Below are 24,498 nucleotides of genomic sequence, written 5' to 3'. Positions count from 1 at the left end.
CACCACAAGGCTGATGGGGGGCAGAGTTTGGGGGGCTGGAGGTCTACATGGCCCTTCCTCTCCTTTGACTGCTAGGGAATGAGAGGGATCCCAGTCACCAATTTGCCCTAAATTGTGGGCGTGCACTCCTGGCTACTGCTAAAATTTGGACCTCCAGGCTGAGTGTTCATGTATAAAGAAATCTTAGTTCCAATCCACATGGTTAAAAAAGCAGTGGATGGGACATTTCCAGATGCTTTTGTTTTGAGTAAAAGGAGGGAGGAGTGTCATTGGTGGGAAAGGGCAGAGAAGAGATGCAAGAGGGGATGACGTTTTACAGACCAAGTCACTCAGATTCACTCTGATGTGAACCCCCTATTTTCTGCAGGTCCGGTGGGTGCAGCTTCTGCTTGTTCCTTCAGGATAGAAAAAAGATGCTGCTTTTCATTTTGTGCATCCTGAGGATGTGGCAAAAAGGGACGGCAATTATGTTAGGTGTGAGATACTGGGTGGCAATTCCAATAACGCTTGGAGAGGTGGTACTGGGGAAACCCAGTGCCTTCCAGTATAGCCGGTCACAAAGATCTTCCCCGTGCGTAGATGCTAATTGTAGGGTGGCCTATTCCAGTCTGTCACCCAAAGTACCAGAATGACACACAGCCACCACCAGAACTACTGGAGAAATGGCCACTGCATGAAACAAGAAGAACAACCAGGAAATGGTGGCTGCAACAGCTTTCCGGCTGGACGTGGAAATCCACTCTGCAAAAACACTGTCGCTGGTGTCCTTGGAGGTGGTTCCTCTGTCGGTCCCCCTGTCTCTCGACCTTCCAGATGACCCAAGGCTGCAGCCCCTTTGCCTAACCCAAAGCTAACTCTGACCTCAGCTCCCACCCTGACCCTGACCCGGACTTCAGCCTCCGTCCAAACCCAAACCGAGACTCCAAACCCAGGCTCAGCCCTTTGTGTCCTTTGGAAGCCCAGCCCTGCGCCCTCCCCAAACCCCAGCCCTGTCAGCCAGGCAGACTCCAGGGGATCTGGACTTGCTCCCTGGGTGCCAGAAGACGAAACATGACCCCTTCTCCACTAAGGCAGCTGCGCATCCCTTAGAGAGCAATTCTTGGGGTTATCTGGGATCTCAACGTACACCAACTGCTGCCTTTATGCAGGATGTTTTTCTAGAGCAATCTTCGGTTGGGTTCTCTTTACAGACGATCCAATCTCTTCTGTCTTGTTCGGCTCAGCTTTGGGGAAATATTCCTGCAGCTCACCTTTTGCACAACTTGCATCCACGCCCTTAGGGGTGACAAGCACCTGTCCTCTTCCTGGAGGCGAGAAGGACCTTGGAGGGAAAGACTCCACTGGGACCAGGGAGAACATTAAGAAGGTGGGTCCCTGCACAGGAGACACCTCTGAAGACCCCGAATCATGTGGATAACCTTTTAACCATCCTGGCTTAGTGGGAAGGCGTGGGAGGGCCAGAGGGGCTTTGGCCACGGGTTCAATATAGTTACGGGTGAATCAAGCCCATTGATGGGTGTACCAACTCCCCAGCTGGCTGTCTCTTGAGGGCCGTCACTCAAAGGGAAAAGGCGGTGTGTGATGGGCTTTGAGGCATGTGTGGGAGGGAGGGAGGGAGGGAGGGAGGGAGGGAAGGAGGAGCGCAACAAGACTCACGTGGCCTCAGCTGAAATCCTTGCTCAGTCATGGAAACTCCCTGAGGGTGTGGAACTGATAAAAGCGCTCTTGAAGTACCTGGAGATTTCTATTAGAGTTGCTAGAATCCAGTTCTGACTTGATGTGATGTAAAAACAAGAAATGTGAACTAAACAGCTGGTACTTTTTGATCTTTTTCCACACTGGTGTGGCACTTTGGGGAAGCCAAAATGGCTGAAATTTCATTCCTTAGTGGAACTAGAGCCTTAACACTCAAGTCTCCTTCTAGTCAGCAAATACAGAGCACGCTCCGGGGTTCTTGAGTCCATTTTTGGCCAGCCTGTGGATGTGCCCCTAAGAACTGCAGTGGCGGCACTTCCTTTGCTGGCTAGGACCAGACTCAAAGGTCAGCGAGAAGACCCATTGACCTCAAGAACGTTCAAAGTCTCCTGGTCTCTAGGGATGACAGATGTGTGTTGATGGGGAACCTTTATAGGACTTGTTGCTACGTTCCTCCAATTGAGAACATCAAAGCAACCTTTCAGGGAGGGATTACAAATGCCAAGAAGTCCTTCCAGAGATTTTCAACATCATACTTTGAGTGTCACCTCTACCCTTTCCATCCATAATGGCAGGCATGTTTAAAAAGCTCTTTCTGGGACACACACAGCTATCTTAGTGAAAAGCCTACATCTCCAGCCAGGTCGAAAGCAGAGACAAATGGGCACTGATACAAAGGGGCCAAAATGTATGCAAAATCTTTAATAAGAAGGCATTGAGGTGTGTAAAAAATGGGTTGATGAAAGAAACCGTCCTCACCTGAATCGTAAAGTTTAGATGCTTAAATAACAAGCCAAAATGATGTGATCTCTATGGAAAGCTTGATGAATGTGTAAAAATGTCAATTTCTGGCACACCTGGTGTTACGTGGATGTTGAAAATTTTTTCTTCATCAGAAACTTAAGTATTTCACCTCTCTGACAGCAACATTAAAATAAAAACCTCAACAACATTAGGTTTTGTTTTCAATATTGATAATATTTTATTGATTTATTTATTTAATTTATATCCCGCCTATCTGAATCACATAGGACCACTCTAGGCGGCTTACAGCAACAACAATTTACAATAAAATTAATACAATTTTAAGATAGAGGAAAGGCAAGAACGAAGACACAACACCAATAGGGATTTGCAACATGCATTTATATAAAGCTCAGCTCTGTAATTCAGACAGGTTCTTGAAAACAGGTGCTAATTGATGACATCTCTTTCCAAATACTCTTCAGTCAGCGTGACTGGCTGCACTATTCTGGAAGGGAGCATCGAAGACCGTCGAGGTTCCGGCCACGTCTTTCGTTTTTCAAAGCAATGCAGGTGCAAGTATCCTGATGTCTTGCCTCTGTGATTAAAGAAATGTCATTGAAGAACAGAATTCATACATTTCACGTACAGCTCAAAGAGAAGAGGATGCATTATGTTGCTCTGATTAAACTACAATGAAACTTGTATTTTCGAAGGCATTCATGGCCGGGATCCGATGGTTGTTGTGGGTTTTCTGGACTGTTTGGTTGTGTTCTAAATAATAATGGTTTGGGAGGAAAGTAAGGCACTTTTTTTAGGGGAGTAGCTATAAGATTTGCAGCAAAACAAAAAAAGAGAGAGAAAAAAGATAAGATTTTGGAAAATTGATTAGCCTCAGATGAGTTACAGTTGAAACGAAACCCGAGAAATACAGAGATGAAAGAGAAGATAAAGTTTGTACAACACCAGAGAAATATATTGCTCACCGAAAAAACTGCAAAGAACCTTAAATTTGTAAAGCAAATTTTTTTTGAAAACACAAATAAACTGAGGAGATGGTTTGCACATAAATTAAGGAAAGAGAAGGAGAAAACAATAATAACGAACATTGAAAGATAAAACAGGGATTGAGAAATTTAAACAAGAAGAAATAAGAAAGATTGCTGAGGATTTCTATTGGAATTTATACAACAGAAAGGAAGTTCAGTTGACCCTCTACTTACAGATGGCTCGACTTGCAGACTTTTTGAGTTACAGACTTCTCTGTCCGCAAAATATAGGTTCAACTTGCAGCCAGAGAATTGGCCTGCAAACCAGAAAAAAACCAAAGTGGAACAAAAATGGAACAAAACCAGCCAGTTACAGGATTAATCAGTTTTCAATGCACTGTAGGTCAATGGAGACTCGACCTACAGACTTTTCGACCTGCAGCCACCTTTCCAATACAGATTAATTCCATAAGTAGAGGGTCCACTGTAGATAAAGTATCTGAGAAAGAATATGCATGGAAACACAGCAAAATGAAACTGACTTGCCATCAGCCTTTGCTGATGACCTAGTCATTATATTGGAAGACCCAATGGACTCAATTGAAGATCTGAAGGAGATGCTGAAAAACTTTGGCGATATGGCAAGAATGAAAATAAACCAAAAGAAAACAAAAATACTTGTTAAAAATCTGAGAGAACAAGAATGACAGAAGCTAATAGAAAAGACTAACTTCCAAGAAGGAAAGAGAGTTAGATACTTAGAGATCCAAATCACAAAGAAAATGAGCACATTATTCAAAGATAATTATATGAAGTTGATCAAAGAGATACAGATCAACCTTGAAAGATGGGACAAATTTTAGTTATTATTGATAGGAAGAATAGCAACCATTAAAATGAATATTCTCCCTAAAATTTTATTTCTATTTCAGACAATTTCCATAATATTAAAACAGTTCTTTTTTCAAGAACTTACTAAGATAATTATGAGATTTGTGTGGCAAGGTAAAAAACCAAGAATCAAAATTAAAGCAATGCAAGATGCCAAACAGAGAGCAGGTTTTGGTCGTCCAGATTGGGTTTTCCATTACAGATCCTGTGTATTAGACTGGATAAAGGAATGGATAACCTTGGAAAAGGATAGACTACTCAATTTGGAAGGACATGATTTGCAGCTCGTTTGGCATGCTTTTCTGTGGTGTAAAAAAGATAAAGAGCAAAAACATTTCAATTCCCATATGATAAGAAGAGCTCTATTAGGAATTTGGAAATAGATTATTCAAAAATTTACCAAAAAACACCAGTCGAGGTATCACCTATAGAGGTCTTTACACAACCTAATCTTATGACTGATGCGAAGCTTCTAAGATATCAAGATTTATTGAAAAAAGACTGTGAGTTAATGTCTAAAGAAGAGTTAGAGACACAAAACATATATATAGACTGGTGGTCCAGAGCATAGGGGGAGTCCAGGTACAGAAAAGACAAAATAGAGGGGTTTTACCCAGAACAAACAATATTTGATAAACTCCTGTTAGGCTTAAAAGATAAGAAAATGTAAAATTATTTGTTAGAAATTCAAATGCAAATCGAGATCGTTAAAGAATAAAACATAGGGCATAATATTGCTACTGATCAATGGTTGCAAAAATGGCAAAATAATATAAAGCTTACAAAATCAGTTAATTTCAAGGAGAACATATAGAAGATGTTTTACAGGTGGCATATGACTCCGGAAAAATTGTCAAAGATTTATACACATGTGTCAAATGTTTGTTGGAGTGTGAAGCATACGAGGGACGTTTATATCATATGTGGTGGACTTGCAGAGTAGTGAAACCACAATGGATGTGAGTGCATACTTTCTTACAAAAACAATATTGCTTTGTAAGGTTCCACTAACTCCAGAACTGTTTCTATTGAGTATGATACCAGACAACATAGTTAAGACAAAAAGTGCTTAGTTATATATATAGTCACTGGAGCCAGAATTTTTTGCACCAAAAATTGGAAAAGACCGGTGATACCGAAACAAGAGGAACTTATTTAGAAGATACGGGAAGTGGCAGAAATGGACATTCTATGAGAAGTTTTGAAAGACTGTTATGTGATTGCTTTTGCAATTGCAAAAAACACATCGTTATGTGGATTCGTCGTTAAACGAATCGCTCGTTATGCGGGGCACCACTGTATTTTATAAATGGTTCGAGTCACCAGAGACTGTTTGAATAACATAGATCTCAACTAGGATGTAAATGTGAGTTAAAATCTGGATGGCAGTAAATAGTAGAAAAGTGGAAAGTTTGGATTTTGATATTGCAATATGAATAGACTGGATGTCAGTATATTTTGTTTTTTTCATCCCCCTCCTCTTTTTTCCCCTTCCATTCCTCTTTACCCTCTGCATCCCATACCCTATTCCAAGGTATTAAATAAATAAATGAATAAATATTTTAAAAAACTACAATGAAACTTGTATTCTCAAAGGCTTTTACGGCTGGCATCCGACGGTTGTTATAAGTTTTCGGGGCTGTTTGGCCGTGTTCTTAAGGTGTTTCTTTCTAACGGGGCGGGTGCATCAGGGTCAGCTGGTTACATTGGGATGACCTTATGGCCTTCATCTCCTTTTCCCAAGCATGAGAATTTGTAGGTGAGGAAGCTCCATATTTCAAGAGAGAAAAGAAGTTGTAGAGAAAATCAAACAAAGCTCATCCAATGCTACTTATGCACAGGAAATTCAGCAATTCAGGAAATATTGCATCAGGAACACTTTGGACACATGAATAACCCTTTGCTTGCACCATTCCCAAATGCTGAGTCATTCAGACCAGACGGGAAAACGACCTTTCGTTCAAGATGGCTTATCCCTAACGACTTATATTTTGGACTACAGAATGAAGGTCCCCCATTCATAGAGCATATACCTCTCTCGGGTGTACGGAGGTCTCTTCTGGCTACTAAAAAGAAGAACTTCCACTGACTGAAAATTGAAAACAGAAGCAGAGATTTCCAAGGAGAGTGCCCCTCACATTTACCTGTTGCAAAATTGAGATCACAGTTCACAAAGCGTAGCAAAAAGGACCAACTTTTGGAAAGAGTGTCTGTCTCTGTTCCGGTAACTCACTAAAGTGGAGCTGAAAGATCCCCAAAGCAGTCAGCAAAAAGATACCTGCAAAGAAAGCACAATCAGGAAGTTTAGCAATCTCTCCAAATCAAATTCTTGACAGCAAGAAATGTGGCAATTCTCAAAAAAGTCCTTCTGCTTGGGCCATTCTGGGAACTGTAACAGAACCGCATCTACAGGCTGGCTAAACTGCTCAGGGGTTTTGGCCTGGCTGGAGATTCTGAGGTTGTGGGTTTGATTCCCCACCGTGCCTCTTAGGGAAAGAAGCAGTCTGTGTAGGTATGGGCAAGCTGCACTGTCCCAAGAGGTCCTCATTAGAAAGGAAGGGTGACCCATTCTGTGTATTCTTTACCTAGAAAACCCTGGAAAAATTTGCTGCCATTGCCTTGAGAGCCTACAGTTATTTTATTATAAAACTGATCGGCCATGTCTTCCATATTATATGGCCTGTACTTACCAATCTTGGTTTGAGTTAACTAGGAAAATCCGGATGACAAAATTTCTGCTAGGGCAGGAGCTGATCCTTGCACTCCCTCTCTTGTTTTCATGATATTCTTCCCTCATATACTCGTAGCTTAGTAGATGGTGAGCGAGCCAAGGATGGGCTCCATGGCTCGTGGCAATTTAGCTTCCAAATGTGCATTATTCAACTTTCGTATTGTTAACACCATTGCATAGGATGTTATGGTATTTCAAGCTGCCTTGATCATATCACGTGTTGCACATGTAACCTATATGGAGAGAGAAATCGGTAGATGGACAGTTAAAGAGACAGAAAAAACAGACAGAAAGCTGAAGTGATGAATATGAGCTGCAGGCAAACCATCGTCCTGAATTCTCCTGTTCCCATCGTCCACAATTCTCACATAGGATGTCGGTGCAACAGCTGTTTAGGACACCCAGCAATTTCTATTGGGAGAGTTAGAATTTCATCTCTCTGGCAGGAAGACTCCAAAGGAAATATTGGCTTCTCCGTTCAGTATTGTAGAAAGGCTCCACACCTGCAGAGGATTATATATTGCATAGGTATGAAGGCGAGCTCTGTAATTCAGACAGGTTATTGAGAGGGTTCGGTAGAAGAGGCACCAGGACCCAGTCCAGAGCAAGGCCACAGGAACAAGGTAGAACCAGGCCCACAGTCCAAGCCAAGACCAACCAGGTAGGGTTTTGAGTCCAAAGAGCAGCCAAGTAGAAGGATAATGCAAACTGTAGCCAGACAGTCCAGGGATCAAAGCCAGGAGGAAATATATCAAGGCAGCAGCATCCAGGGATGCAAGGAGAGGCAAGGCAGGAATCAGGAGGCTGGCAGGCGAGTCAGGAACAACCAGGCAATCGAAGGATCAATACCACAGTGCGGCAGGAGATCTTTGTGGTTGAGGAAAAGGACTGGCGGGAAGGCTTGTTCTTATATAGGCAAGCCCCCAGCTTTCACAGGTGGCATTCCTGAGAAGCGGAGCAAAGCAAGCATGGACTCCATCGATTGTGGCAATTTAGCTTCCGAAACTGCATTGTTCAACTCACATTTTATTGATACCATTACGCTGTATGTTGTGGTATTTCCAGCTGCCTTGGTCATATCAGATGTTGTACATGTAACCTATATGGAGAGAGAAATCAGTAGATGGACAGTTAAAGAGACAGAAAAAACAGACAGAAAGCTGAAGAGATGAATATGAACTGCAGACAAACCATCGTCCTGAATTCTCCTGTTCCCATCGTCCACAATTCTCACGTAGGATGTCGGTGCAACAGCTGTTTAGGACACCTAGCAATTTGTATTGGGAGAGTTAGAATTTCATCTCTCTGGCAGGAAGACTCCAAAGGAAATATTGGCTTCTCCATTCAGTATTGTAGAAAGGCTCCACACCTGCAGAGGATTATAGATTGCATAGGTATGAAGGCGAGCTCTGTAATTCAGACAGGTTATTGAGAATACTCGCTACTTGATTGCAAAAAAGTAGAGCAGAGAAATGTAACTTCTTTGTGTTCGGTTTCCAAATACTTGACAGGGTTCGGTAGAAGCGGCACCAGGACCCAGTCCAGAGCAAGGCCACAGGAACAAGGGAGAACCAGGCCCACAGTCCAAGCCAAGACCAACCAGGTAGGGTCTTGAGTCCAAAGAGTAGCCGAGTAGAAGGATAATGCAAATTGTAGCCAGACAGTCCAGGGATCAAAGACAGGAGGAACCATATCAAGGCGGCAGAGTCCAGGGATGAAAGGAGAGGCAAGGCAGGAATCAGGAGGCTGGCAGGTGAGTCAGGAAGAACCAGGCAATGGAAGGATCAATCCCACAGTGCAGCTGGAGATCTTTGTGGTTGAGGAAAAGGCCTGCAGGCAAGGATTGTTCTTATATATCCAAGTCCCCAGCTTTCACAGGTGGCAATCCTGAGGAGTGGAGCAAAGCAAGCATGGAATACATCACTCATGGCAATTAATCTTCCAAAAGTGCATTGTTCAACTTACATATTATTGATACCATCACAATGTATGTTATCGTACTTCCAGCTGCCTTGGTCATTCCACGTGTTGTAACCTATATGGGGAGACAAATAGGTAGATGGACAGTTAAACAGACAGAAAAAACAGACAGAAAGCTGAACTGATGAATACGAACTGCAGACCAACCCTCGTCCTGAGTTCTCCTGTTCCCATCGTCCACAATTCTCACATAGGATGTTGGTGCAACAGCTGTTTAGGACTGCCAGAAACTTCTTTTGAAAAGTAAGAATTTCATCTCTCCAGGAGCAACTCTCCCAAGGAAATACTGGGTTCTCCATTTAATGTGGTAGAAAGGCAGTGCACCAGCAGAGGAGTATAACATGCATAGATAACGCAAACTGTAGTCAGACAGTCCAGGGATCAAAGCCAGGAGGATACACATGAAGGCAGCAGAGTCCAGGGATGAAAGGAGAGGCAAGGCAGGAACCAGGAGGCTGGCAGGTGAGTCAGAAACAACCAGGCAATGGAAGGATCAATCCCACAGTGCGGCTGGAGATCTTTGTGGCTGAGGAATAGGCCTACTGGCAAGGATTGTTCTTATATATCCAAGTCCCCAGCTTTCACAGGTGGCAGTCCTGAGGAGTGGAGCAAAGCAAGCATGGAATACATCACTCATGGCAATTAATCTTCCAAAAGTGCATTGTTCATCTTACATATTATCGATACCATCACACTGTATGTTATCGTATTTCCAACTGCCTTGGTCATTCCACGTGTTGTAACCTATATGGAGAGACAAATAAGTAGATGGACAGTTAAACAGACAGAAAAAGCAGACAGAAAGCTGAACTGATGAATACAAACTTCAGACCAACCCTTGTCCTGAGTTCTTGTTTTCATCGTCCACAATTCTCACGTAGGATGTTGGTGCAACAGCTGTTTATGACACCCAGCAATTTCTATTGAAAAGGAAGAATTTCATCTCTCCGGCAGCAACTTGCCCAAGGAAATATTGGGTTCCTCATTCAATATTGTAGAAAGGTATCGCACCAGCAGAGGAGTGTAACATGTATAGATATGAAGCTGGTCTGTGTAATTCAGGTACCCAAGGATACTTGCTGCTTGATTGCATGATAGTCTAGAGCCACGAAATGTAACTTCTTCGTGTTCTGTTTTCAAGTACAGTGTTGCCCCGCATAGAGACGATAATCCGTTCCAGAAAAATCGTTGCTATACGGATTCGTCGCTATGCGGAACAAAAAAGCCCATAAGAATGCATTAAAACACGTTTAATGTGTTCCTATGGGCAAAAAACTCACTGTTATGTGAAAATGCAAAATACGGCCGCCATTTTCACTGTCCCGTAAGCGAGGAATGGGCGGGAAACATAGCGGATGGCCTTTTAAAATCCGAAACAGCTTACCAATCATCGCAAAGCGATATTTTACCATTTAAAACATTACAATGCGATCGCAAAAACTATCGAAAAAAAATTGCTATGTGGATTTGTCGTTAAACGATGCGCTTGTTAAGCGCAGCACCACTGTACATCACAGGGTTCGGTAGAAGAGGCACCAGAATCCAGTCCAGAGCAGGACCACAGGAACAAGGTAGAACCAGGCCGACAACCCAAGCGAAGACCAACTAGCTAGGGCCATGAGTCCAAAGACCAGCCATGTAGAAGGATAATGCAAACTGTAGTCAGACAGTCCAGGGATCAAAGCCAGGAGGAAACATATCAAGGCAGCAGCGTCAAGGGATGAATGGAGAGGCAAGGCGAACCAGGAGGCTGGTAGGCGAGTCAGGAACAACCAGGGAATTTAAGGATCAATACCACAGTGCGGCTGGATATCTTTGTGGTTGAGGAATAGGCCTGCTTGTTCGTATATCGCCAAGTCCCCAGCTTTCACAGGTGGCACTCCTGAGGACTGGAGCAAAGCAAGCATGGAATCCATCACTCGTGGCAATTTTGCTTTAGGACACCCAGCAATTTCTATTGAAAAGTAAGAATTTCATCTCTCTTTTGCAGCAACTCCCCCAAGGAAATACCGGGTTCTCTATTTAATGTTGTCGAAAGGCACTGCACCAGCAGAGGAGTATAACATGCATGGATATGAATCTGGCTTTCTAATTCAGGTTCCCGAGGATACTTGCTGCTTGATTGCATGAAGATCTAATGCCAAGAAATGTGTTCCATTTTCAAATACATCACAGGGTTTGTTAGACGAGGCACCAGGATCCAGTCCAGAGCAAGAACACAGGAAAAAGGGCGAACCAAGCCCACAGCCCAAGCCAAGACCAACCAGCTCGAGTCTTGAGTTTAAACAACAGCAGAGTAGAAGGATAAAGCAAACTGTAGTCAGACAGTCGAGGGACCAAAGCCAGGTGGAACTGTATCAAGGCAGAAGCATCCAGGGATCCAAGGAGAGGCAAGGCAGGAACCACCCAGGAAAGTATGAACAAGGAGGCTGGCAGGTGAGTCAGGACCCCCTTGGAAGGCAGGCACCTGAAGGCTGGCAGGTGAGGCAGGAGCAACCTTGAAAGGCAGGCACCCAATGGCTGGCAGGTGAAGCAGGAAGCCCCTTGGGAGGCAGGCACCACGAGGCTGGCTGGAGCTGGAGGAACCACCTGGCAAGGCAGGCATCAGGAGGCTGGCAGGAGAGGCAGGAAGCCCCTTGGAAGGCACGCACCACGAGGCTGGCTGGAGATGCTTGAACCACCTGGGAAGGCAGGCATCAGGAAGCTGGCAGGAGAGGTTGGAAGCCCCTTGGAAGGCACGCACCACGAGTCTGGCTGGAGCTGGAGGAACCACCTGGCAAGGCAGGCATCAGGAGGCTGGCAGGAGAGGCAGGAAGCCCCTTGGAAGGCACGCACCACGAGGCTGGCTGGAGATGCTTGAACCACCTGGGAAGGCAGGCATCAGGAGGCTGGCAGGAGAGGCAGGAAGCCCCTTGGAAGGCACGCACCACGAGTCTGGCTTGAGATGCCTGAACCACCTGGCAAGGCAGGCATCAGGAGGCTGGCAGGAGAGGCAGGAAGCCCCTTGGAAGGCACGCACCACGAGGCTGGCTGGAGATGCTTGAACCACCTGGGAAGGCAGGCATCAGGAAGCTGGCAGGAGAGGTTGGAAGCCCCTTGGAAGGCACGCACCATGAGGCTGCCTGGAGATGCTTGAACCACCTGGGAAGGCAGGCATCAGGAGGCTGGCAGGAGAGGCAGGAAGCCCCTTGGAAGGCACGCACCACGAGTCTGGCTTGAGATGCCTGAACCACCTGGCAAGGCAGGCATCAGGAGGCTGGCAGGAGAGGCAGGAAGCCCCTTGAAAGGCACCCTTCACGAGACTGGCTTGAGATGCTTGAACCACCTGGGAATGCAGGCATCAGGAAGCTGGCAGGAGAGGTTGGAAGCCCCTTGGAAGGCAGGCACCACGAGGCCGGCTGGAGATGCTTGAACCACCTGGGAAGGCAGGCATCAGGAGGCTGGCAGGAGAGGCAGGAAGCCCCTTGGAAGGCACGCACCACGAAGCTGGCTGGAGATGCTTGAACCACCTGGGAAGGCAGGCATCAGGAAGCTGGCAGGAGAGGTTGGAAGCCCCTTGGAAGGCACGCACCACGAGGCTGGCTGGAGATGCTTGAACCACCTGGGAAGGCAGGCATCAGGAGGCTGGCAGGAGAGGCAGGAAGCCCCTTGGAAGGCACGCACCACGAGGCTGGCTTGAGATGCCTGAACCACCTGGCAAGGCAGGCATCAGGAGGCTGGCAGGAGAGGCAGGAAGCCCCTTGAAAGGCACCCACCACGAGGCTGGCTGGAGATGCTTGAACCACCTGGGAAGGCAGGCATCAGGAAGCTGGCAGGAGAGGTTGGAAGCCCCTTGGAAGGCACGCACCACGAGTCTGGCTTGAGATGCCTGAACCACCTGGGAAGGCAGGCATCAGGAGGCTGGCAGGAGAGGTTGGAAGCCCCTTGGAAGGCACACACCACGAGACTGGCTGGAGATGCCTGAACCACCTGGGAAGGCAGGCATCAGGAGGCTGGCAGGAGAGGCAGGAAGCCCCTTGGAAGGCACGCACCACGAGTCTGGCTTGAGATGCCTGAACCACCTGGCAAGGCAGGCATCAGGAGGCTGGCAGGAGAGGCAGGAAGCCCCTTGGAAGGCATGCACCACGAGTCTGGTTTGAGATGCCTGAACCACCTGGCAAGGCAGGCATCAGGAGGCTGGCAGGAGAGGCAGGAAGCCCCTTGGAAGGCACGCACCACGAGTCTGGTTTGAGATGCCTGAACCACCTGGGAAGGCAGACATCAGGAGGCTGGCAGGAGAGGCAGGAAGCCCCTTGGAAGGCACGCACCACGAGGCTGGCTGGAGATGCTTGAACCACCTGGGAAGGCAGGCATCAGGAAGCTGGCAGGAGAGGTTGGAAGCCCTTTGGAAGGCACGCACCACGAGGCCGGCTGGAGATGCTTGAACCACCTGGGAAGGCAGGCATCAGGAGGCTGGCAGGAGAGGCAGGAAGCCCCTTGGAAGGCATGCACCACGAGTCTGGCTTGAGATGCCTGAACCACCTGGCAAGGCAGGCATCAGGAGGCTGGCAGGAGAGGCAGGAAGCCCCTTGAAAGGCACCCTTCACGAGACTGGCTTGAGATGCTTGAACCACCTGGGAAGGCAGGCATCAGGAAGCTGGCAGGAGAGGTTGGAAGCCCCTTGGAAGGCAGGCACCACGAGGCCGGCTGGAGATGCTTGAACCACCTGGGAAGGCAGGCATCAGGAGGCTGGCAGGAGAGGCAGGAAGCCCCTTGGAAGGCACGCACCACGAGGCTGGCTGGAGATGCTTGAACCACCTGGGAAGGCAGGCATCAGGAAGCTGACAGGAGAGGTTGGAAGCCCCTTGGAAGGCACGCACCACGAGGCTGGCTGGAGATGCTTGAACCACCTGGGAAGGCAGGCATCAGGAGGCTGGCAGGAGAGGCAGGAAGCCCCTTGGAAGGCACGCACCACGAGTCTGGCTTGAGATGCCTGAACCACCTGGCAAGGCAGGCATCAGGAGGCTGGCAGGAGAGGCAGGAAGCCCCTTGAAAGGCACCCACCACGAGGCTGGCTGGAGATGCCTGAACCACATGGCAAGGCAGACATCAGGAGGCTGGCAGAAGAGGTTGGGAGCCCCTTGGAAGGCACCCACCATGAGACTTGCTGGAGATACCTGAACCACGTGGCAAGGCAGGCATCAGGAGGCTGGCAGGAGAGGCAGGAAGTCCCTTGGAAGGCACCCACCATGAGACTTGCTGGAGATACCTGAACCACCTGGGAAGGCCGGCATCAGGAGGCTGGCACCTGAGGAAGGAAGCCCCATGGAAGGCACGCACCACGAGTCTGGCTTGAGATGCCTGAACCACCTGGGAAGGCAGGCATCAGGAGGCTGGCAGGAGAGGTTGGAAGCCCCTTGGAAGGCACCCACCACGAGGCTGGTTTGAGATGCCTGAACCACCTGGGAAGGCAGACATCAGGAGGCTGGCAGGAGAGGGAGGAAGCCCCTTGGAAGGCACGCACCACGAGGCTGGCTTGAGATGCCTGAACCACATGGCAAGGCAGACATCAGGAGGCTGGCAGAAGAGGCAGGAAGCCCCTTGAAAGGCACCCACCACGAGGCTGGCTGGAGATGCTTGAACCACCTGGGAAGGCAGGCATCAGGAAGCTTGCAGGAGAGGCAGGAAGCCCCTTGGAAGGCACGCACCACGAGTCTGGCTTGAGATGCCTGAACCACCTGGCAAGGCAGACATCAGGAGGCTGGCAGGAGAGGTTGTAAGCCCCTTGGAAGGCACCCACCATGAGACTTGCTGGAGATACCTGGACCACGTGGCAAGGCAGGCATCAGGAGGCTGGCACCTGAGGAAGGAAGCCCCTTGGAAGTCATGCACCACGAGGCTGGCTGGAGATGCTTGAACCACCTGGGAAGGCAGGGATCAGGAGGCTGGCAGGAGAGGCAGGAAGCCCCTTGGAAGGCACGCACCACGAGGCTGGCTGGAGATGCTTGAACCACCTGGCAAGGCAGGCATCAGGAGGCTGGCAGGAGAGGCAGGAAGCCCCTTGAAAGGCACCCACCACGAGGCTGGCTGGAGATGCTTGAACCACCTGGGAAGGCAGGCATCAGGAAGCTTGCAGGAGAGGCAGGAAGCCCCTTGGAAGGCACGCACCACGAGTCTGGCTTGAGATGCCTGAACCACCTGGCAAGGCAGACATCAGGAGGCTGGCAGGAGAGGTTGTAAGCCCCTTGGAAGGCACCCACCATGAGACTTGCTGGAGATACCTGGACCACGTGGCAAGGCAGGCATCAGGAGGCTGGCAGGAGAGGCAGGAAGTCCCTTGGAAGGCACCCACCATGAGACTTGCTGGAGATACCTGAACCACCTGGGAAGGCAGGCATCAGGAGTTTGGCAGGAGAGGCAGGAAGCCTCTTGGAAGGCACGCACCACGAGGCTGGCTTGAGATGCCTGAACCACCTGGCAAGGCCGGCATCAGGAGGCTGGCACCTGAGGAAGGAAGCCCCTTGGAAGGCACCCACCACGAGACTGGCTGGAGATGCCTGAACCACCTGGCAAGGCAGGCATCAGGAGGCTGGCAGGAGAGGCAGGAAGTCCCTTGGAAGGCACCCTTCACGAGACTGGCTTGAGATGCCTGAACCACCTGGCAAGGCCGGCATCAGGAGGCTGGCACCTGAGGAAGGAAGCCCCTTGCAAGGCACCCACCACGAGACTGGCTGGAGATGCCTGAACCACCTGGGAAGGCAGGCATCAGGAGGCTGGCAGGAGAGGCAGGAAGTCCCTTGGAAGGCATCCACCACGAGACTGGCTGGAGATGCCTGAACCACCTGACAAGGCAGGCCTCAGGAGGCTGGCAGGTGAGGCAGGAAGCCCCTTGGAAGGCAGGCACCATGAGGCTGGCTTGAGATGCCTGAACAACCTGGCAAGGCCAGCATCAGGAGGCTGGCAGGAGAGGCAGGAAGCCCCTTGGAAGGCACGCACCACGAGGCTGGCTTGAGATGCCTGAACCACCTGGCAAGGCAGACATCAGGAGGCTGGCAGAAGAGGTTGGAAGCCCCTTGGAAGGCACCCACCATGAGACTTGCTGGAGATACCTGGACCACGTGGCAAGGCAGGCATCAGGAGGCTGGCAGGAGAGGCAGGAAGTCCCTTGGAAGGCATCCACCACGAGACTGGCTGGAGATGCCTGAACCACCTGACAAGGCAGACATCAGGAGGTTGGCAGGAGAGGCAGGAAGCCCCTTGGAAGGCACCCACCACGAGACTGGCTGGAGATGCCTGAACCACCTGGGAAGGCGGGCATCAGGAGGCTGGCAGGAGAGGCAGGCAGCCCCTTGGAAGGCACCCACCACGAGACTGGCTGGAGATGCCTGAACCACCTGGGAAGTTCGGCATCAGGAGGCTGGCAGGAGAGGCAGGAAGTGCCTTGGAAGGCATCCACCATGAGACTGGCTGGAGATGCAGGAACCACGTTTCAAGGCAGAGACCTGGAGGATGGCAGGAGAGGCAGGAACCACCTGGAAGGGCAGGAACAATCAGTTAGGGGAAGGATTAATAGCACATTAGTAGAGTTTGAATTTCATCTCTCTGGTAGGAACAGTTGAAAAGAAATATTGGGTTGTCCATTCAATATTGTAGAAAGGCCCCACACCTGCAGAGGTTTGTATATTGCATAGATATGAAGGTGAGCAGGCAGGTTCTTGAGAAGACCCTGGACTTGATTCCTTAAAAAATAGAGCTGAGAAATGTAACTTCTTTCTGTTCGGTTTCCAAATACCTGCCAGGTTTTAGAAGAGGCACCAGGACCCAGTCCAGAGCAAGACCAGAGGAACAAGGGAGAACCAAGCCCACAGCCCAAGCCAAGGCCAACCAGCTCGGGTCTTGAGTCCAAAGAGCAACGGGGGAGAAGGATAATGCAAATTGTATCTAGACAGTCCAGGGATCAAAGCCAGGAGACACCCCTTCCTCTGAATTATATCCAAACTGATGCCTGGAATCATCAAAATGTAACTTATTCTTCTAAGGCATGGGTTCTGATGGTTATTTTTATTTGAAAAATTTTTACATTTATTCAGTTAAATATGGTATAGACAATGCTGTTTTATTCTAATGTTTTGGGCCCGCAGTTAGATCACTTTCATCGGGACCGGTATTGCAGGCAACCGGTAGTTCTTGGTTGTTTTCAGTTCCCTTTTGGGCAGATTTTCCTTTTCGGCATGGGGTGGAGTCCGTGGTGGAGGGGTTTATGTCAACTTGAGTAGGAGGGGCTCTTCCCTAAAGGGGGCATTTCTGGGGGAGAGGAGACATGAAAGGCGGGTCATTTAAAAAACCCAAAAGAATAAATGAAATACAAACTGAATTGACTTTCCCCCTTTTCACATTTTATCTGGTATACTAGATTTACAGCTGCATCACACATGTCGTCTTCTCACATTGATATTAATATATTAGGTGAGAATTATATGCAGTAAAAAACTATTGTATTTCATTTTCTTTACTCATTAAAATGCCTTTTAAGTCAATGTGGAAGGGAATCACAAGTTGCATGGCTATTATAAAAGGGACTTGACTCGGACAAGCTTTGGAAACCCTATGCAAAGGAATTCTAGAGTAGTGAAATCCAAGCCGCTGTACCCCAACCCAAGCCAATTCAAGCCAAAGGTTACCTTCTCTGCTGCTCACAAAAGTGCCCTTCCCGTCCAAACAGAAGGTCCTCCAAGGAGGCGAGGAGACGACTGCGCAACTAGGAGCACCAAAGCCATTCAGCTTGAAAGGCAGGAAGCTTGCAGGCTTGTCATTTCACAGGATCAACATGGACGTCCTCAGGAACGTCCAGCTTCCTTGGAGAAACATCTAGTTCTTTTCTGAGCAGAAAATCACCGTAGTCCTGCTACTGAAAGGATTTTTCTCTATTTCTTTGAGTGCACGTGTTCTCTTTACACGAGGAAACTCAGGATGAAAAAGCCAAAGATAGATATCTCACTATGCTGAGAATGACAATGATCCGTTGAAAGCCTGGTAGCCACTCAAAGGAAGATAAAAAGTTAAATAAGTGTAGTTGTTGTTAAATAAAATTAACACTAAAATGTGAGCGTACATCTGGGCATGAAAAGCCCACCCAAAATATCTAACCTGTGACACCTGATAGAATAGGATTTGCTCACCCTGCTGGTGTTTTAAAAAGGAAGCCAAAAATAGTGTGATGACACAGGTGGGAAAACATATTTCCGCTGGGAAGTCGCTCCTGGAACTTGGGTGCCCCCAAATTTATTCTCTTCAAATCATGACACTGGAGTCAGCAGAGAGCAGAGAGGAAATTGGCACTCGCGAACCTTGATCGCGGCTTGTGGCGTCATCTCTGCTCTGGTCATGTCGGTGGCAGAAAACGATGTGAATCTGACTGTCCCAATTCTGCAGCATTTGTCAATAGCATTTGTCTATATAGCAGTGATGCCAAAACTGGTGGGATGCGAGAGAGACACATGAGAACAATATTTCAGAAAGGAAAGGTACGAAATAGGACTCTTCCATTTGCCTTGTAATTCTTCCTTCCAGCCGGTGCCGGATGCAAGGGCTGGGAATGGAGACATCGGAACAGGTAGAACAGCCCCACCGGGTTCACAACCCACGTGACTCAGGGTGGGAACAGCTGGGGACTTCGCCTGCTGTTTGGTCCTCGGAGGCGATAGACTTAGTTCAAGGAAAGAACGAAAGAAAAAAGGAAAGCAGAACCATCTCGTTTCTGGATGGTTGAAGCCTTTGATGGCGAGGAACAGGCAAGGTTAAGAATGCTGCTTGGCCTTCGGGACTGAATGATTAGTCAAGAGAAGTTTCGAAGGGATATAGGATTTATTTTAAAATTAAGATGACGTTGCTGACCAGATATCATGAAGCACAGCAGGCAGGAGGGTACATGTCCGTGTGTGTGTGTGAGAGAGAGAGATGGTAACCTTTTTCAGGATCAGGCCAACAGGTGAGGGACAGCCAGTTCCCTACTGAGGAAGAGCTGGAGGAGAACAAAAGAGCAGGACTGGGAAAGGATGGAGTCCTTGCCCCTCTTGCGTGGCAGGGAGGAACCTGCCTGCCCTTGTCGGGTTTGCTTGCTTGGAAAAAGAGTCAGACGCCAGAGGCGGGTCCCTGGAGAAGGCTACGCTAGCCTCCTAGCCTCGACATCACCACTGCTCTGGAGAGGCAAATGACAGGCATGCCCCAGGAGGCGATGGGTAGGTACAAGCTGCAGAGCCCAACATCTTCTGCTAGGCTGTACAAGCCTTCCCTCGAAAGGGGGGCCTCCTGGACCCAAGCTTTTCTCTCCTTCCTGCTTTCCAGAACCTGGACTCAATGGATTTCCAGTGAAGTTAACGGGGTCCCTGACAATGGCAAGAAGCATCCTAGGGTTTCAGCCCTATGAGAGTGTGGGATAAAAGGCAGGGGAAAGTGACCCTCTAAGATGAGGGGCATCGTCTTTAAGGGACGGTTTAGGACCTCAATATCTAGCGGAACACGTCCTCCCGGCTAGATCTACCGGAATCCCTCGTTCTAGCCAGGAAGGGCGGCTGAGGGGCCTCAGGCCAAGGGAGGCCCAGAGAGAAAGAAAAAGCAACCGGGCCTTCTCGGCAGTGGCCCCTCGACTCTGGAACAGTCTGTCCCCAAAAATGGGTGAAAAGAAATTGTAGAGGGAATATTGATATTGGGAAATGAAACACTTCCTTTACTAAGGGTTTTTTAAAATCTCTACAAACTAAAGTTTTTTTTAAAAAAAAACCTCTACAGTATCAGGGATGTTACAGTGCCTGACCTTGAAAAAGATAAAGGAAAAAAATGAAAAAAAAACTTCCTCCTGGAAGCAGAAGTCAGGAGCAGGCAAGAAGGGGGATTTTAGAAACAGCAACATAGGAAAAGTCCTAATAAAGAAAGAAAATTGAAAGAAGAACAGGGGAAAGAAGTGCAACCGTTTAAAAATGAATAAGGGCTACAACTTCCAGAAATCCAGGCCAGAACACCTAGTGAGGAAGGCTTTTGGGAGTTTTACTCCAAGAACATCAGGATAAGGAAAAGAAAGCATTACAAAAAAAGGAAGTCTATACAGTGGGGCATCTACTTACGAAGGTCCCTACTTGTGAAAATTTCGAGTTACGAAAAGCTCCGGCCACAAAATTTTGCGTTGACTTACGGCCGGAGCTTTGAGTTAGCGATGAAGAAAGGCAGGGGGAAAGGGCGGGGAAATCAAACCGTTGGTGGCGAAGAGGCTTCTTCTTAAACCCAACGGTTAGGAAAAGGGAGGAACAGCCTCCTGGGCCTCCAACACCGCCCCGACCACTGGACTGGATGCCGGTGCTTTCAAAGCCTGGAAAGCTGGCAACCACTGCGGTGGTTGAGTCAGCTTTCGAAGCCTGGGAAGGCGGCACTGAGCGCGGAGGTCGGCTTTTGGCTTCCGAGGCTTCCTAAGCCACCTCCGCTGCGCTCTGCCTCCCGTCCCCAATGCCCTCTGCCTTCAGTTCCCGCCGACATCTGCCTCCCAACCCAACCGCCCTCTGCCTCGCGTCCCCAACGCCCTCTGCCTCGCGTCCCCACCGCCCTCTGCCTCCCGTCCCCACCGCCCTCTGCCTCGCGTCCCCACCGCCCTCTGCCTCCCGTCCCCACCGCCCTCTGTCTCACGTCCCCCCGGCCCTCTGCCTCCCGTCCCCACTGCCCTCTGCCTCCCGTCCCCACCGCCCTCTGCCTCCTGTCCCCACGGCCCTCTGCCTCCCGTCCCCACCGCCCTCTGCCTCCTGTCCCCACCGCCCTCTGCCTCCCGTCCCCACCGCCCTCTGCCTCCCATTCCCACCGCCCTCGGCCTCCAGTCCACGCCGCCCTTTGCCTCCTGTCGCCACTGTCCTCTGCCTATCCCCACCTCCCTCTGCCTCCCATCCCCACCTCCCTCTGCCCCCATCTCCACCTCCCTGTGCCTCCCATCCCCACCTCCCTCTGCCTCCCATCCACATTGTCCTCTGCTTATCCTCACCTCCCTCTGCCTCCCATCCCCTCCTCCCTCTGCCACCCATCCCCACTGTCACCTGCCTATCCCCACAGACCTCTGCCTACCATCCCCACCTCCCTCTGCCTCCCATCCAAAACTTCCTCTGCATTCCATCCCTACCTACCTCTGTCTCCCATCCCCACCTCCCTGTGCCTCCCATGCCCACCTCCCTCTGCCTCCCATTCTCACTGCCTTCTGATTATCCACACCTCCCTGTGCCTCCCATTCCCACCTCCCTCTGCCTCCCATCCTCACTGCCTTCTGATTATCCACACCTCCCTCTGCCTCACATCCCCACCTCCCTCTGCCTCCCATCCAAAACTTCCTCTGCATTCCATCCCTACCTACCTCTGTCTCCCATCCCCACCTCCCTGTGCCTCCCATTCCCACCTCCCTCTGCCTCCCATCCTCACTGCCTTCTGATTATCCACACCTCCCTCTGCCTCACATCCCCACCTCCCTCTGCCTCCCATCCCCTCCTCCCTCTACCTCCCATCCCCACCTCCTTCTGCCTCCCATCCCCATTGGCCTCTGCCTATCCCCACCTCCCTCTGCCTCCCATCCCCTCCTCCTTCTGCCTCCGTTCTCCACCTCCCTCTGCCTCCCAACCCCACTGCCCTCTGCTTATCCCCACCTCCCTTTGGATGGGAGGCAGAGGGAAGTGGGGATAGGAGGCAGAGGGAGGTGGGGATAGGCAGAGGGCAGTGGAGATGGGAGGCAGAGAGAGGTGGGGATAGGTAGAGGGCAGTGGAGATAGGAGGCTTCTGCCTATTTCCACCGCCCTCTGCCTCCCATCCACAACTTCCTCTGCATCCCATCCCCACCTCCCTCTGCCTCCCATCCCCATGGCCCTCTGGGGATGGGAGGCAGAGGGAGGTGGGGATGGGAGGCATAGGGAGGTGGGGATGGGAAGTAGAGGGAGGTAGGGATAGGTAGAGGGCAGTGGGGATGGGAGGCAGAGGGATGTAACAATAGGCAGAGGGCAGTGGGGATGGGAGGCCTCTGCCTAACCCCAGCGCTCCCTACCTCCCATCCCCACTGCCCTCTGCCTGCAGTCCCCGCCACCGTCTGCCTCCTGTCCCTGCCGCCCTCTGACTCCAATCCACACCGCCCTCTGTCTCCCATCCCCACCTCCCTCTGCCTCCCATCCCCACCCCCCTCTGCCTCCCATCCACAACTTCCGCTGCCTCCCATCCCCACCTCCCTCTGCCTCCCATCCCCACTGCCTTCTGATTATCCACACCTCCCTCTGCCTCCCATACCCACCTCCCTCTGCCTCCCATCCCCACCTCCCTCTACCTCCCATCCCCACCGCCCTCTGCCTCCCATCCCCACTGTCCTCTGCCTAGCCCCACCTCCCTCTGCCTCCCATCCCCTCCTCCCTCTGCCTCCCCTCCCCACCTCCCTCTGCCTCTCATCCCCACCTCCCTCTGCCTCCCCTCCCCACCACCCTCTGCCTCCATTTCCACCTCCCTCTGCCGCGCATCCCCACTGCCCTCTGCCTATCCCCACCTCCCTTTGGATGGGAGGTAGAGGGAGGTGGGGATAGGAGGCAGAGGGAGGTGGGGATAGGCAGAGGGCAGTGGAGATGGGAGGCAGAGGGAGGTGGGGATAGGTAGAGGGCAGTGGCGATGGGAAGCCTCTGCCTAACCCCACCACTCCCTACCTCCCATCCCCAATGCTCTGTCTGCAGTCCCCGCCACCCTTTGCCTCCTGTCTCCGCCGCCCTCTGCCTCCCGTCCACACCGCCCACTGCTTCCCATCCCCACTGCCCTCTGCTTCCCATCCCCACCTCCCTCTGCTTCTCATCCCTACCTCGCTCTGCCTCCCATCCCCACCTCCCTCTGCATCCCATCCCCACTGCCCTCTGCCTATCCCCACCTCCCTCTGCATCCCATCCTCATCTCCCTCTGCCTCCCATCTCTACCGCCATCCCCTCCCCGCCGCCTTCTGCCTCCCATCCCCACCGCCCTCTGCTCCCATTCCCACTTTCCTCTGCCTCCCATCCCCACCTCCCTCTGCCTCCCATCCCGACAGCCCTCTGCCTATCCCCACCTCCCTCTGTCTCCCATCCCCACCTCCCTCTGCTTCCCATCTCCACCTCCCTCTGCCTCCCATCCCCACCTCCCTCTGCCTCCCATCCCCACCTCCCTCTGCCTCCCATCCCCACTGCCCTCTGCTTCCCATCCCCACCTCCCTCTGCCTCCCATCCCTACCTCCCTCTGCCTCCCATCCCCACTGACTTCTGCCTATCCCCACGTCCCTTTGCCTCCCTTCCCCCTCCCTCTGCCTCCCATCCCCACCACCCTCTGCCTCCCATCCCCACCTCCCTCTGCCTCCCTTCCCCCCTCCCTCTGCATCCCATCCCCTCATCCCTCAGCCTCCCATCCCCACCACCCTCTGCCTCCAATCCCCACCTCCCTCTGCCTCCCTTCCCCCTCCCTTTTCCTCCCATCCCCACTACCCTCTGCCTCCCATCCCCACCGCTCTCTGCTTCCCATCCCTACCTCCCTCTGCTTCCCATCCCTACCTCCCTCTGCCTCCCATCCCCACCACCCTCTGCCTCCCATTCCTACCTACCTCTGCCTCCCATCCTCACCTCCCTCTGCCTCCCATCCCCACCTCCCTCGGCCTCCCATCCCCACCTCCCTCTGCGTCCCATCCCCACCTCCCTCTGCCTCCCATCCCCACCGCCCTCTGCTTCCCATCCCCACCTCCCTCTGCTTCTCATCCCTACCTCCCTCTGCCTCCCATCCCCACCTCCCTCTGCCTCCCTTCCCCCTCCCTTTGCCTCCCATCCCCACCGCCCTCTGCCTCTCATCCCCACCTCCCTCTGCCCATCCCCACCGCCCTCTGCTTCCCATCCCCATCTCCCTCTGCCTCCCATCCCCACCTCCCTCTGTCTCCCATCCCCACCTCCCTCTGCCTCCCATCCTCACTTCCCTCTGCCTCCCTTCCCCCTCCCTCTGCCTCCCATCCCCACCGCCCTCTGCCTCCCATCTCCACCTCCCTCTGCCTCCCTTCCCCCTCCCTTTGCCTCCCATCCCCACCTCCCAATGCCTCCCTTCCCCCTCTGCCTCCCATCCCCACCGCCCTCTGCCTCCCATCCCCACCTCCCTCTGCCCATCCCCACCACCTTCTGCTTCCCATCCCCACCTCCCTCTGCCTCCCATCCTCACCGCCCTCTGCTTCCCATCCCCACCTCCCTCTGCCTCCCATCCCTACCTCCCTCTGCCTCCCATCCTCACCTCCCTCTGCCTCCCTTCCCCCTCCCTCTGCCTCCCATCCCCACCTCCCTCTGCCTCCCATTCCTACCTCCCTCTGCCTCCCATCCCCACCGCCCTCTGCCTCCCATCCCCACCTCCCTCTGTCTCCCATCCCCACCTCCCTCTGCCTCCCATCGTCACTTCCCTCTGCCTCCCTTCCCCCTCCCTCTGCCTCCCATCCCCACCACC

General features: G+C 51.4%; 2 long non-coding RNA genes across 4 annotated transcripts in view; both read right to left on the bottom strand.

Annotated features, from left to right (window-relative positions):
• Positions 1-11,768, bottom strand: part of LOC140701973 (uncharacterized) — a 50,719-nt gene extending 38,951 nt beyond the window's left edge. The window contains exons 1-7 of one of the 3 annotated variants that reach the window (XR_013538480.1): positions 9,867-11,767; positions 9,178-9,774; positions 9,016-9,085; positions 8,242-8,937; positions 7,376-8,149; positions 7,010-7,283; positions 6,464-6,597 (exon numbers count right to left, since the gene is read on the bottom strand). This is a non-coding gene — a long non-coding RNA (uncharacterized LOC140701973). Of the gene's footprint in view, positions 1-6,463; positions 6,598-7,009; positions 8,150-8,241; positions 8,938-9,015; positions 9,086-9,177; positions 9,775-9,866 lie in introns of all 3 variants that reach the window. The other 2 variants (XR_013538479.1, XR_013538481.1) reach the window with 2 other exon arrangements.
• Positions 2,346-6,332, bottom strand: LOC144584313 (uncharacterized). Its single transcript, XR_013538484.1, has 2 exons — positions 5,924-6,332; positions 2,346-3,037 (listed from the first exon to the last, which is right to left on the bottom strand). It is a non-coding gene; the product is annotated as an uncharacterized LOC144584313 (long non-coding RNA).
• Positions 11,769-24,498: the final 12,730 nt, after the last annotated feature.

Source organism: Pogona vitticeps, chromosome 9 (assembly GCF_051106095.1).
Source record: "Pogona vitticeps strain Pit_001003342236 chromosome 9, PviZW2.1, whole genome shotgun sequence".
NCBI lineage: Eukaryota > Metazoa > Chordata > Lepidosauria > Squamata > Agamidae > Pogona > Pogona vitticeps.
This window is presented reverse-complemented; position numbering and strand designations above follow the sequence as displayed.